Below are 14,551 nucleotides of genomic sequence, written 5' to 3' on the forward strand. Positions count from 1 at the left end.
AAGTGTCCCGTACTTCCAAAGTCTATCATGCCCCTGCCTTAGCCTTAGCCGACGAGTTCAAAAAGCATATACTGGCACAAAAAGCTTTAAAGGGGACAGTGTTATGCTATTGATAATTCATAAACCATCCTGGCATGCCCTAATCACCTGTCATTACGTGTATGAACAAATACACTTAACAGGCAAACTCCTAATTCAAATGTGATGAAGTGGAATCACAAAATCACTGGGCATAACTTGGAGAAAATGAATCCATGAGGAGCATCGTAATAAATACATGGTGCTCCTTAGAAAACGTTCATAAGACAAGTTAGATAGGTGGCTTCAAAGGTAGGAAAATGATCTCCAGATAAAAACTATCATTAGTTCAATACAAATGTTAAGAAGAGCATCTGCAGTGTATTTTAGAAGTTAATGCTGGGTGTAACATAAACAAGAACAGACTCTGGAATCAGATTCAGTCTTAAGATGGCCTGTATCCAGGAACAGACCCAACTTGGAGAAACAAACAACTCGAATAAGAGCAATGAATGTGAGAACAGCTTTAGTTATCAATCCCACCTCACTGGACATGAGAAAACTAGTGGTGGACGAAAACCCTATCAGTGTCCTGAATGCCAGAAAGGCTTTAGTCACAAATCCTCTTTCATTCAACATGTGAGAATCCACACTGGGCACAAACCTTATCAGTGTTCTGAGTGTCAAAAAAGATTCAGCCACAAACCCAATCTCACTTTACATGAGAGAACCCACACTGGGCAAAAACCTTATCAGTGTTCTGAATGCCGGAAAAGATTCAGTCAAAAATCCGGTTTAATTAAACACAAGAGAACCCACACGGGACAAAGACCTTATCAGTGCTCTGAATGCCAAAAAAGTTTCAATCCGAAATACGGTTTAACGGTACATCAGAGAATCCATGCTGGGCTCAAACCCTATCAGTGCTCTGAATGCCAGAAAAGCTTCAGACAGAAAAAGACTCTCACTCACCATGAGAGAACTCACACTGGGCACAAACCGTATCAGTACTCTGAATGCCAAAACACTTTCTATCAGAGATACAGTTTAATTGTACACGAGAGAACTCACAATGGACAAAAACCTTATCAGTGTTCTGAATGCCAGAAAAGCTTCAGTCAGAAAAAGACTCTCACTCACCATGAGAGAACTCACACGGGGCAAAAACCTTATCAGTGCTTTGAATGCCAGAAACGATTCAGTCAGAGATCCAATTTAATTGAACATGAGAGAACTCACACTGGGCAAAAACCTTATCAGTGCTCTGAATGCTGGAAAAGCTTCAGTCAGAAATCGAGTCTCTCACAACATGAGGTAACTCACACTGGGCAAAAACCTTATCAGTGCTCTGAATGCTGGAAAAGCTTCAGTTGGAAAGCTAATCTCTCTACACATGAGGGGACTCACACTGGGCAAAAACCTTATCAGTGCTCTGAATGCTGCAAAAACTACAGTCACAAATCTTACCTTACTGTGCATGAAAGAACCCACACTGGGCATAAACCGTATCAGTGCTCTGAATGTCAGAAAAGCTTCAGTCGGAAATCTACTCTCTCAAAACATGAGGTAACTCACACTGGGCAAAAACCTTATCAGTGCTCTGAATGCTGGAAAAGCTTCAGTCAGAAATCGAATCTCTCACAACATGAGGTAACTCACACTGGGCAAAAACCTTATCAGTGCTCTGAATGCTGGAAAAGCTTCAGTCAGAAATCGAATCTCTCACAACATGAGGTAACTCACACTGGGCAAAAACCTTATCAGTGCTCTGAATGCTGGAAAAGCTTCAGTCAGAAATCCAACCTTACTGTGCATGAAAGAACCCACACTGGGCATAAACCGTATCAGTGCACTAAGTGCCAGAAATGCTTTTGTCAGAAAGACCATCTCATTCAACATGAGAAAACTCACACTGGGCAAAAACCTTATCAGTGCTCTAAATGCTGGAAAATCTTCAGTTGGAAAGCTAGTCTCTCTAAACATGAGAGGACTCACACTGGGCAAAAACCTTATGAGTGCTTTCAATGCTGTAAAACCTTCAGTCAGAAATTCAAACTTACTGTACATGAAAGAATTCACAGTGGGCATTAACCTTATCAGTGTTTTGAATGCCAAAAAAGTTTCTATCACAAATCCGGTTTAACTCAACATCAGAGAATCCATACTGAGTTCAAACCGTATCAGTGTTCTGAATGCCAAAAAAGCTTCAGTCAGAAAAAGACTCGCACTCACCATGACATAACTCACACTGGGCAGAAACCTTATCAGTGTTTTGAATGCCAAAAAAGTTTCTATCACAAATCCGGTTCAACTCAACATCAGAGAATCCATACTGAGTTCAAACCGTATCAGTGTTCTGAATGCCAAAAAAGCAATAGTCAGAAAAAGACTCGCACTCACCATGAGATAACTCACACTGGGCAGAAACCTTATCAGTGCTCTGAATGCCCAAAAACTTTCTATCAGAGATTCAGTTTAATTGAACATGAGAGAATTCATACTGAGCTCAAACCCTATCAGTGTTCTGAATGCCAGAAACGCTTCAGACAGAGATCCGGTTTAATTGCTCATGAGAGAACCCACACTGAACAAAAACCTTATGAGTGCCCTGAATGCAATAAAAGTTTCTTGGACAAATCCAGTTTAACTCAACATGAGTGAATCCAAACTGGGCTCAAACCCTATCAGTGTTCTGAATGTCAGAAAATAAATCTCACTAGACATGAGAGAACTCACACTGGGGAAAAACCTTATTAGCTCCCTGAATGCTGGAAAAGTTTCAGTCGGAAATCTGGTCTCACTCAATCTTTGAGAAGTTACCTGGAAAAAAACCTTGTCATTGTTCTAAATGCCAGGGAAGGGTCTGCTGGAGATTCAATTTGATTTCAAAAGGGAGAACCCACCACATGAAAGAAAATGACCCGTGCTCTCAATGTGACAAAAACTTTAGTTGTAAATGTAACCTATCTACATAAGAGAGACAATGTGGGAGAATAAAAGGTGCTCACTGTAAACCCTGAGGAGGAGCTTTCAGCATCGCAAAAAATGTACATGAAGCAGCCACAAAGACTCCACTCCATTGATTGTCCTACAAACTGTCTACGGAGAAAAGCACACAGCGAGGGATGGAAATGCTTAAATTAACCTCATCCTTTTGTAACTATTTGTGGCCTCATTCCCTTCAGCGTGTTTTGTTTGCTGAGTGTTTATAAGCAGTGGCCCTGATCCACAAAGTCCATTCGATCCTGAACTTTGAGGCTTCGCCCCTATGATTTGGAATGCAAGTAACCTCAGACTGTTTGCAGCCTTAACGAGCCTCACCAGAGAGCTACAGTAGGAGTCCCTTTGCCGTAGGTCTCTATAGGTCCAATTCAATTCAATTCCTTTATTCGGCATATAAAAATACCATAAAAGTAACAATTTATCCATAGGTTACAGTACAAACTTCATTTAAAAAGGATCAATACAACAATTTATAATCTACATGGTACAGATTAAATATATCTAGCTAAAAAATAAACATCGAATGTAACGTGTCTCTCATGAGGCAACTACATCTGCAGGTCTAGTTCACGCAACCCCTTGAGGCCCTTAATCTGTAAGCAGTCCATAAAAAATTTGTGATTCAGAAAAGTGTAAAGGCATCTGTGGCCAATTTCAGAAATAAAAGTGCCACCTGTGCTTGTTTAAATCTGGCTTTTTTTAAGATACCCCTCAGAAAAACTCTTCTTGGATCAGAATAAAATGGGCAGAATAAAACAAAGTGAAGGGTGTCCTGTGGAGACCTATGGTCGCAGCCACAGGGCCCCTTCAAGTCTGGATGCAGTGTGAACCCTGCCAGTTCTGCTAAAATGTAGTGCAAAAGGTTTAGTCTGAACCGAGTCATTCAAAATCTGTCATGGGCACTACTTATACCAGACAGGTATGGTTCAATGCCCTCGGTGGATCTGACAATTAAATGTTCTCTCGCTGACGGTTTAAGTAACTCTCTGTCTTCCCGGTGCAACGTTACGTTCTTAAAGAACCGGTCCTTGACCAGTGCCCTATCCAGTGTACTTATTTCCGAGGGGTTAGCGAATAATTCTGCACAGCCAACTTTCACAAGGGACTCCTTCACATATTTTAGCCTGGGAATTTTGAGGCCATGGTCCAGGAAGAGACAATCTTCTAAAACCTGCCTACTTAGTGCGGCCTCCTCATCTGACCAGATCTTTACCCAGCAAACTGGGGGTTGACAGCCCACCTTTCCATGATATAACGTGCACCCAGTTCTTCGTGTACAATGTGGGCTGGCGTGCTCTGAGGAACTTTTAACAGGCGCCTAAGATACTTGTTCTCCTCTATTTGTAATTAGTTTGCCTCAATAAATCCCCAAACCTCACTGCCATACAACACTTTGGCACAGCACATGGAGCTGTACAGTTTCAAAATCTGCTCTGGGGACCATCGTCCTAACCTTTGGGCAAAATTCATTATTGAACCGTTGCATTTGGCCATGGTGCAGCACTTCTCCTCTAGTAAGACGCCCATCGAATAAAATCCCCAGATATGAGAAGGACTGCACCTTGCCTAGGCAATGAGATCCAATTGTATATTTGTATGATTTGCCTGCCTATTTGCCCACTTCCATGACATAAGATTTTGCCAAATTGGGAGACAAGTCCAGGTTCTCCATGAAGGATACAAACCCATCTATTAGGATCTGCAGACCTTTGGGAGTGCATGCAGGAAGTACCGCGTCGTCTGCATAAAGCAGAACTGCAATTCCACGGGTACCTATCCTTGGAGTGTCAGCATGAAGAGTCCTTAGTGCGTGACCAAGACCGTTTATGTATAGCATAAACAGAAAGGGAGCTAGTATGCAACCCTGTCTAACACCACTGGAGCGCGTAAAGGGTTCTGTTTTGTTTCCATCCTGGCAGTATCTAACCGTGGCAGTGGTGTTCAAATGCAAAGTTTTTAAGATGTTAATAAGCCATGGGTCCACGCCAAGCCCGTCCATTAATGCTCACAGTTTCCCTCTATTGACTCTGTCGAAGGCGGCGGTTAAGTCCATAAATGCTAAATACATCGTCCCTGGACTTACCACTGTGTATTTGGCTGCAATGAGTTACAGATTGAGGCATTGGTCAGTAGTAGATTTTCCTGGCCTAAAGCCAAATTGAACATCAGTTATGATCTTATGCTCATCAGCCCACTCCATTAGCCTACTTAAAACCACCCGCCCTAGTACCTTCACTGACACATTGATAAGGGAAATCGGACGGTAACATTGTGGGTCGTCCTTGTTGCCCTTTTAAAAATGGCGGACAATCGTGTCTGTAGACCAGGATGCTGGCGTCCGCTGCTGCGTTAATCACCCTAGTCAGGATTGGGGCCCAGAGATCCACATTATTTATGAAAAGATCAGGTTGGATCCCGTCAGGGCCAGGAGCCTTGTTCCTAGTTAGGCCCTCAATTCCCTTTTTAACCTCACTCAGTGAAAATCTCACTGGAGGTGTACCCTGTTCCCCTTTACATTCCTGGGGTGAATCAGCACTTGGATTGTAATTGTACAGCCCGTGAAAGTGCTCATACCATTGCTCCTGCAGGATGTTATTGCTCAGCCCGGGTTTTTGTCGATTCTTGAAAACAAGAGTTATTTATGACTCTCCAGAAAGCGGAGGAGTCTTTTAGTGTTATTGCCTCTGTCAAGTCCTCCCAAGCTTGTTTTTGCAATTGACGTTTACGTCCCTTGACAGCTAACTTATAATTTTTACGGCAAACGGACACCCAAACCCTATCTCTTGGGGTGTCTTTAGGGCATCTTTCAGCTCTCTGAGAGCACGTGAACAATGTGGGTCAAACCTCTTATGACACTGGGCATAGGGGCTCGCAGCAAGGGGTCAACTAATTGGGCCACCTGTTTAAAAACCTCCACTAAATCTGTCCCTTTATATCAAGATCTAAGCACCTTAAAATTACATGTTCTCCTTCTTTTAACAAGGATTTATAAAAGGCTTCTCCGTTAACCTGTGTCCACCGTAGCCTCCTGCCCTGATCCATAGACCTGGCCACCCCCTCCCATGCCAGATGACTCGCGATAGTCGCAGACATCCGCCAAGGATAAGGCGAGGGGGTTATGATCACTAAACGCACTGTAGCTAATGCTAAACCTGGACACACAGTTTCTAAGTGAAATCAAAACAAAAATATAATCAACAAAAGAAGCACACCCTCTGCCTTTAAATGTAGGGTGAACCATTGTATCCTGTTCAACCTCAATCATGTCCATAGTGTGCGTCAGCGCGTGCGCGTGTAATAAGCTACCTAGCTCCCTGCCCTCCCTTGTGTGTTCCAAGTGAGGGCCATCCTCAAGCATGCAAGTTGACCAATCACCACAGGATGCTTTTAAATTTGGGCACAAATGACAATTGAAATCACCTACTAACACTAAATGAAGCCCCTTCTGCCCTAGCTCCTGCGCCTGCATTAGTCTAGCATCCAGCTCATGCACACTTGCGAGACCCTGACCGTGTGACATTGAGTTATAAAAACTTATAAAATATAGCCTGTAACCTTTAGTAAGAAAAAAGAGCCCCTGCGCAACCTCAGAGTCCCGGGCCAAATCTATCCATCTACCCTGCATTGTAAGGTCAGCATAAATAACCAACCCTCCCATGGCTCTCCCTGATGTGGCCTTTCGCGCCGGGCAAAAGAATGTTTTATATCCCTCTAGATGGAAATTAGTATTGACAGGTTCCCATGTTTAGTTGTAAATGAGCCTTTAAGAGAGACAGTGTGGGAGAATAAAAGGTGCTCTCTGTAAACCCTGAGGAGGAGCTTTCAGCATCGCAAAACATTTACATGAAGCCGCCACAAAGACTCCGCTCCGTTGATTGTTCTACAAACTCTACTGAGAAAAGCACACAGTGAGGCATGGAACTGCTTGCATTAACCTCATCCTTTTGTAACTATTTGTGGCCTCATTCCATTCAGCGTGTTTTGTTTGCTGAGTGTTTATAAGCAGTGGCTCTGACCCACAAAGTTCATTGGATCCTGAACTTTGAGGCCACTCCCCTAGGATCTAGAATCCAGGTAACTTCAAACTGTTTCCAGCCTTAATGAGCCTCACCAGGGGGCTGAGCAGGAGTCCCTTTGCCGTAGGTCTCTATGGGACCAACATCTGTTCTGTGCCACGTAGGGCTGATCATTGAGAAAAACTAAAGGTGATGGATGGAACGGTAGTTATTCTCTGCAACATCCCACCACATCATTCTCTAGTCTTTCTACCACTCTAGTGTTTGTACCATTATCAGGAGGCAGCAGATTCTCTCTGAGTAATGGAGACCTCTTACTGATACCTCCCCTCTTCTGAAAGAAGAGAACTTATGACGGAGCAGTCTCTGGTGTTGCACCAAGAATCTGGAACTCCCTCCCTCCGAGCATTAGAAGGATCTCGTCCACGTCAGATTTCAAAAAAGAAGCTAAGACTTTTCTTATGAACAAATTCCTCCCATAATAAAAGAAGACCAGGCACTGTTATGATACTTTCTAGATCACGGGCTATGTTAACACAAATCGATCTCTAGTAATCGTTAGGACGTGTATGTATGTTGTTGTAAGCACAAATGTCTCAATCTCCCAAACTGATTATTTACGCTTATTACTGTTGCTTAAAGGTTTGTGTCAAACCTGCCATCGAAAGTTCTAGGCTATGGAATTGTGAAGCATTCTGATACCCTATTTGGGTCATGTCTGCGCTATTTAAAACACCGAATAAATTAAATTTAAAAAATGAAAGACAAGGCCAACCATAAATAGTCCTAATGACGTCTGTTCCACGGGGACACAGCCTTGTATTACAAAGATCCACTTTAGCGGCCTCTTTCTATGTTCTTTTTGCTACAAATGGAACCTGCTTCCCATCTCTTTAGGACAATTTCACAAGCTTTACAATCACATCAGATACATCGAAGAAAGTCTCACAGGTAATCAGGCCTATTCATAAACTAGTATAGGATGACTAAAATACAACAAAATGCGATTCACAAACTACGTGTAGTCGTTCTGCCTCTCCTATCTTTTTCTCTGTGGAGTTGCCTGCCCCGACTGCAGAGTTTCCGCACACGTTGGTATAGTTTTTAGTAGTAAATGTGGGAGTGACAGAGGGGAGTGGCTGTAAAATGTGAAATACTTATGCATAAACACTGATATACCATTCATTTTTAGTAAGGTATAATTACATTTGTTATAATTAATTCTCTACATCACAATTAATAATTAGGAATACATAAGACAAATGTTGCTTAACTTTTAATTTAGGCTTTAGAAAAAATAAAAAAAATTGTATATATTCAACTTGGTCGAAGCTCTGCCTGTGTAAAACATTTATGTAATATTTTACAAGTTTATCAATCTTGAAAAAATGAAATATTTTTATGTGAAATATGAATGTACATTTATTTTATAACAAATAAAAATGATACACCACCACCATTTAATTATCTACTTATTTTTTTACACATATTTTTCCAAAGGTTTGTATAAAAAATCCCACCTAAAGTAAAATCATTGTTTTTTCTTATTATGCTCTCATGATAACTACATTTCGTCACACAACTCTTTGTGGAGGCGAAACTGCCTTACAAAAAGTTATGGATAGAATTAAGTAAAATGAATTATTTAATAGTTACAATTAGTTTTTTTATTAAAAGGTTAACATATTTTATCATGAAATAATTATGTTTAAAATATAGGTAATTTTGTAACATTCGTTTGTATTTCTATGCAGTTTTGGAAGGCATTGCCAGTGCTCGGCTCTGCGTGGTGCTGCATTTATGTGGCACCACCCAGAGTCCATTTTTGCTTCAGTAAGTTACATTTGTATATTTTGCTCCACATCTATTCAAGGTTGTGCAGACGTGCAAGTCCACACTTTTGAGTAACTTTATCGTAATGGTGAATAGCTAAATCAAGCAAAGTTGCTCTATGAGCTTACTTATACGTATAGATTACTCACAGGTGTAAGGTACCTTTGTGAATAGCCCTCGAGGCGTCCAACTCGACCTGAGTGTTTCATTTTTGTGGTAACGCTAAAGTGGACGTGGGCACTTGGGCTGTTATTAGAGTGAATGGGATGATCCTGCGCGAACACCAGAGCACTCGTCTGATGTGCTTGTTTGGCCGAGGAGCGGCAACGAATATCTTGAAGTAATTTTCCTGGATTTCCTACATCATTGGGCCTCCTGAGGGCGTCCTGTAGCAGCGATTTGTCATTACCATAGTAGGATCAGGTAATTTCTCCATGTTGTTAACCATGTTATCATGATTTGCTTTTGTATTTTCCCTTCTCCTCTTCCTTTTACCTGAATTTGTTGGTTTTACCACAACGTTAGCGCAGAAATGTACTTTGCTGTTAACTGGTTCTGAGGTCTTCTCCTTTGTGTACATTTTTATACGATGAACAGTTTTTACCCTCGTTGTACGGCTACAAGGTAAGCACCGAGAGCCCAAACCCTGAGATCCCTGCACCTTTATCTGCCTTTATTGGTATTCTACCTTTCCACTTGGATATGTGAGATATGGGTTTGAATCGCTGAACAACCTTTGAACCTGCTGTGATACGCCTTGACAGTTACAAGTTTCATGTTTGAACCTCCAGCGGGAGCTCCAGTACGCTGCTTGTCTCACACCACGTTCCATGCTTTGGCTCAGATCATCAACCTTGAACCATCTCCATAACTTGGAAGCTCGGAAGACTTCGCAGCTGTTGTAACTGCCTGAAGTTTCACGCATTTTGATGGCCGTAGTTTCAGGTTTAACTTGTTGACCCAACTCTACTCTGTGGGAATTCTGCACTTCAAGCCACTTCTGTGCAGCTCGTCACCTTCTGAGACTGATTCAGCCAAAAATCTCGCATCAAATTCAAGTGTTGATCATCACCAGAGACTAAACGTACCTTTGTCCCCTGGAGCATGGCTAGCGAAGTCAACTACAGTTTTGTATGTGACTTCCTGATTGATTCAGTGGATCGGTTTTAAAAAAATATATATTTACCTTTTTGTTTGGTTTTGACAGTTGTTTTTGCTAATTACTAAACCTTAAATCACAGCCCTCCTTTTGATTTTGCTTCTGAATAATTACTAAATATTCTTGTTTATCTAAACTTGGTTTATTTTTACTAAACTGTATTGAAATTTGTGAGTTACACTGTTTTGCTTTACCTTCGAGCATGCCTTAGGCCATACTGCTCAAGCCACGTTACCAAAAGCGAGCTAAGAACACTATAGTAGAAGACATATTTACCTTTGTTGACCAAAGTTTGGGAAAAGCAAAGCAGGCTGACTCCAGGAAGCAGACTGCCTAGCTGGAAAGGTTACTCTCTTAGGTGGCATCTGCACCAGCTGTAGATGCAAAAAGCAAAGATTGTGAGGGAAGCTGTTGGTATCTGTGCCCCCAGAATTTGAGACTGCTGCCCTCTCTCAAACAGTTGAAAGAGCTGAAGATGCACCCTTCAGACATTCATGTCTCAGCAAACTAAGGGGTCTATTAGGATGTCCGGCGGAGGCACCACCGCGGTGCTAGCGGTGCGGAAAACTTCAATTTTCCACCCGCGAGCAGCGGTCCTCACGTCCGCCATATTAACATGGGCAAACACACCCCATTTCCCGTCCGCTGCGGTGTGACGTGAACCGCCATCCAAAAGCACCCGCCACCGTGGCGGAGGGATCCAATGGACACTCACCGCTGTGCGGAATGACGTCCCTTCCGCCGTACCAATTAGAATGCCTCAAACAGCCAGTGGCACTGCAGCGGAGAAACCACACATCCAGAGATGGCGGAAACACCACAGCGGAGCAAGCGCTACCAGATCCACGGTCCCTGCCACCTGGACCCGTCCGCAGTGGACCAAGCCTTACACGTTTTCCCAGCGCTGCACGTGATACACTGCCAGCAAGTCATGGCCCGTCGCGGACGGCGCCGTAGGTACGCAATTACACAACTCCGCCCACAAACACAACACACAACACCAGAGCTGACACTGTGTTCATGTCCACACCAGACACCCAGGTGGGGACAGGAACACATCGACAAGTGCACCCACACATGTCCCAAGTGTCACAAATGCACCCCTCTGCATCGAGGCCATGCATCCACCCCAATCATGCTGCAATGTCCCGGTCACGTCACAGCAGCAGTGAAGCTGTGTGAAAACATGCACAGAATGCAGGAAGGCAGGTCCGGCGCCAGGCCTGGGCAGTGCACACAGATCACAGGCCCACACCACCACCCTCCACACAGTAGCCCCCCCTAAAGGGACATGCCATGTGCCCCACCTGTGCCACCCCCTGCACAACAACCACCCAGGTGAATCCACACCCTGCACCGCACACTCCAAACAACTAGGGATGCAGCCACAGCAGGTGGGCTGCAGATGAACACACAGCACAGAAACACATGGCCATGGCAACCCGCACACCACACTTACACTACACACATGGCAAACAAACTGAGTCCAAGCACAAATTCAACACTCACACAGAATAGAACCAAACACCCAACTGGACACACAGCCTGTCAAGTCACTCAGACATACCCCACACCCCATAGTGAAGCCCATGAACTGATGGGGAGGCAAACACACTGGCAAGCCAAGGGGACAGCCGACAGGAATGTGTAGTGGTGTGTACGCCAGTAGTGGATAGGTGATGAGTGCCCCATAACAATATAGATGCAGGGCACACACACACTGGGTAGGCATATGAAGCACAGATAGACAATGGTCTTACTCTACACCCCACATGCCGTAATGGCTACAAAATAGACCCAAGTGACAGCAATGCATGACAAAACACACCCACAATGTCAGTGTGGCTGAGAAAAGTTATAAAACACATGGCAAATAAACAAAACACAACACTGAGTTGCCAGCCACACACCCTGCATACTCACAATTGCCACCAACAACAAGTATTCGTCTGACACAAGTGCAAGGACACACCAACATAACATGTGTATTTGTAAAGCGCATGTTCACCACTACGGGTATCTTGGCGCTGAATAACAGATGTTTGTTGTTACCCAACTCAAAGGTACTCATTTTATCGACCTCAGATGGATGAAAGGCTGAGTGGACCCAAACACACCGTATAGTGCACAAACTACAACTCACACATGTGCACACAGTCACAAGCACAGGGCTGAACAACACAAACACATAGACATTATTATTCCCCTGAGCTGCCAGCTTGCAATATGGTGAATAGAATCCCACTCTGTGCTGGCAGTGCATACAGACATGACATGTGTCCTGTAGGAGAGTAGGATCTGCTCACATGGGTACCCCCACTTTTTGATGGTTTTCACTGTTTTTCGACCTTAGTCTGGCTGTGGCCCTGCTAATCAGGACCCCAGCCTAGCTGCTTCCTCTCTAAAATGGTTTCCATGTACATTAGGTACATATCTAATTGGATTCTGGAGTGCCTTATAAGCCCCTAGTATATGGTATACTATGTACCTAGGGCATAGGTACCTCAGAGGCCTACCAGGGGCTGCAGCATATATTATGCCACCCCTGAGAAGCACTCCAAAATGGCACCACAGGTCTGCTACTGCAGCCTGGGTAAGCGTGTGCTTGCACCCCTTACAGTGGTATAGGCTACCTATATCCACACATATATACAGACACATATAAACCTATAAGCCACTCCTATGGCAGGCCTTGACAATCCTGAAGGCAGTGCTTGGTTTTATGTGAGAGGGTGCCCAAGCATGAGCTGAGCCCCTCTGCAGCTTTCGGACATACTTCCTTATGGCTGTTCTGTGATACAGCAAAACACACAAGATGATGGACGGAATGTATCAGTCCAAACAACCCCTTATGGTGATAGGTTAAAGACAACCTTTATTGAAAGCTATCCTAGTGGTAGCTATGGAGAGTAGCCTTCAGGCTAAGTCTTGAAGGAATGTAAAGCAGCTTGTTTTACCAGTCTATAATCTCTTGAATAATCAAATGAAAGGACAACCACACCAGGTATATATTCAAAATATATGTATTTAAGATAAAACACACCCCTCTAGTCTCTTTATGAGACTGGAGTTCGAAGTGCTTTGGTTACAAGAAAGCAATCATCAGTAATAGCACAAATACACGTTTGGTCCCTAGGGGCGTACCAAACCATATACCAAAAAAGTGGTATAAGAACCACGACTGGGATAGACACAAGGCCTAGAGCCTGTAGAATCGCTGGAACCCCAAGGAACCACCCAAGGTAGTGACACAGGGGACCCACGGGGACTGTATGCAGTGTGAAAACACAACTGCAGGTTCCCGTTATCTTCTATGGGCAATGTCGCGGTTGGAAATTTTAAGATTAGGAACACTTCTAATCAAGTCAGGACCAAACCGTTTTGGACTTAAGAAGTTCTAGGGCTAGCACCCACGAGAGCACCAGAGTACTCGAGTTGCCTCACCCAGGGAAGCCAGGTGCATAGGTGTCTTTTGGTGTCGGGTTGCGCCGTCGATTTCAATGGAAGCCTGCAAAGAACTGCTGCTGCCGTGAAGAGGAGAAGTGTCGAAGCGATCCAAGCCTGGATCTAGGGTGGAAGGAACCTGAAAGCAGCGGGGACAGAGTCTGGGTCACTAGCCAGTGACCAAGGGCAGAATGGACCAATGCCCACAGATGTCGGGTGCTTCAGGTGAGGTGATGGGTGTCTTGACTCTTCAGCCACGAGGACCTGCGGGTGTCGACAAAGTCCACGAGCCGGATTCGAGCTGTCCCACGAAATCTGTCGAGTGCTGCAGTGTCGGCGACCAGAATGGACTCAACAAGCCTTGGCAACGGCAAGTCACTGGAATTCAGAGAAAGGACTGCGGTGCAGACCAGCAAGGTCTGAGGGACTCACCCAGCGAGGGTAAGTCAGGGCACGTCTGGATGCAACCAGGAAAGCCCAATTAGAAAAGGAGTTGCCTTCGTGGGGACCTGCTAGCCAACGGGCTAGTGATCGCATAGGAGCCTCGAGCGGTCGCACTTGAAGCTGGCCCACAGATCACTCGTGGAGTGGAGGCCAACAATCTTCGGTGCATGAGGTGCTCAAGGCTGGGGCTACTCGGAGCCCAAAGCTCAACTTCGAGGAAGACCAGGAAGATAGTGTTGCTGCAAAAGTTCACGGTGTCCAGGGGTCACGGTTCCACGTCACCCACGATAGCCACGGGCTTCAGCTTTCCTGTGGACTCAGGGTAGCTTCGGGGAAGTCTGGAAATCCACCTCTGGTGATGCAAAGTCTTTGGCGTCTGGCGGGAGCTTCAGTGATGCAGACCGGTCAGTTGCTTTTTTGGTGCCTGCCAAGCAGGGGAGTCACTCCTTGACCCCAAGGGAGATTTCTTCAGTCTTCTAGTTAAAGTAGAACGTCAAAGGTCCAGGATATATGTTGCAGAGTTTCGTCCAGGGTAATCTAAAGTCCTAGGGACTGGATTCCTATTCTTATACTAAGCTTAGAGGATGGACTAACTCTAAGGCCCCACCTATGGGTGGGCTTGGAAATTTCCTTT

The 14,551-nt window shown here is 44.4% G+C and overlaps 1 pseudogene; it reads left to right on the top strand.

The window, feature by feature from the left end:
- The first annotated feature begins 238 nt into the window (after positions 1 to 238).
- LOC146839220 (uncharacterized) lies at positions 239 to 8,362 on the top strand (annotated as a pseudogene).
- The last annotated feature ends 6,189 nt before the right edge of the window (positions 8,363 to 14,551 follow it).

Source organism: Triturus cristatus, chromosome 4_2 (assembly GCF_964204655.1).
Source record: "Triturus cristatus chromosome 4_2, aTriCri1.1, whole genome shotgun sequence".
NCBI lineage: Eukaryota > Metazoa > Chordata > Amphibia > Caudata > Salamandridae > Triturus > Triturus cristatus.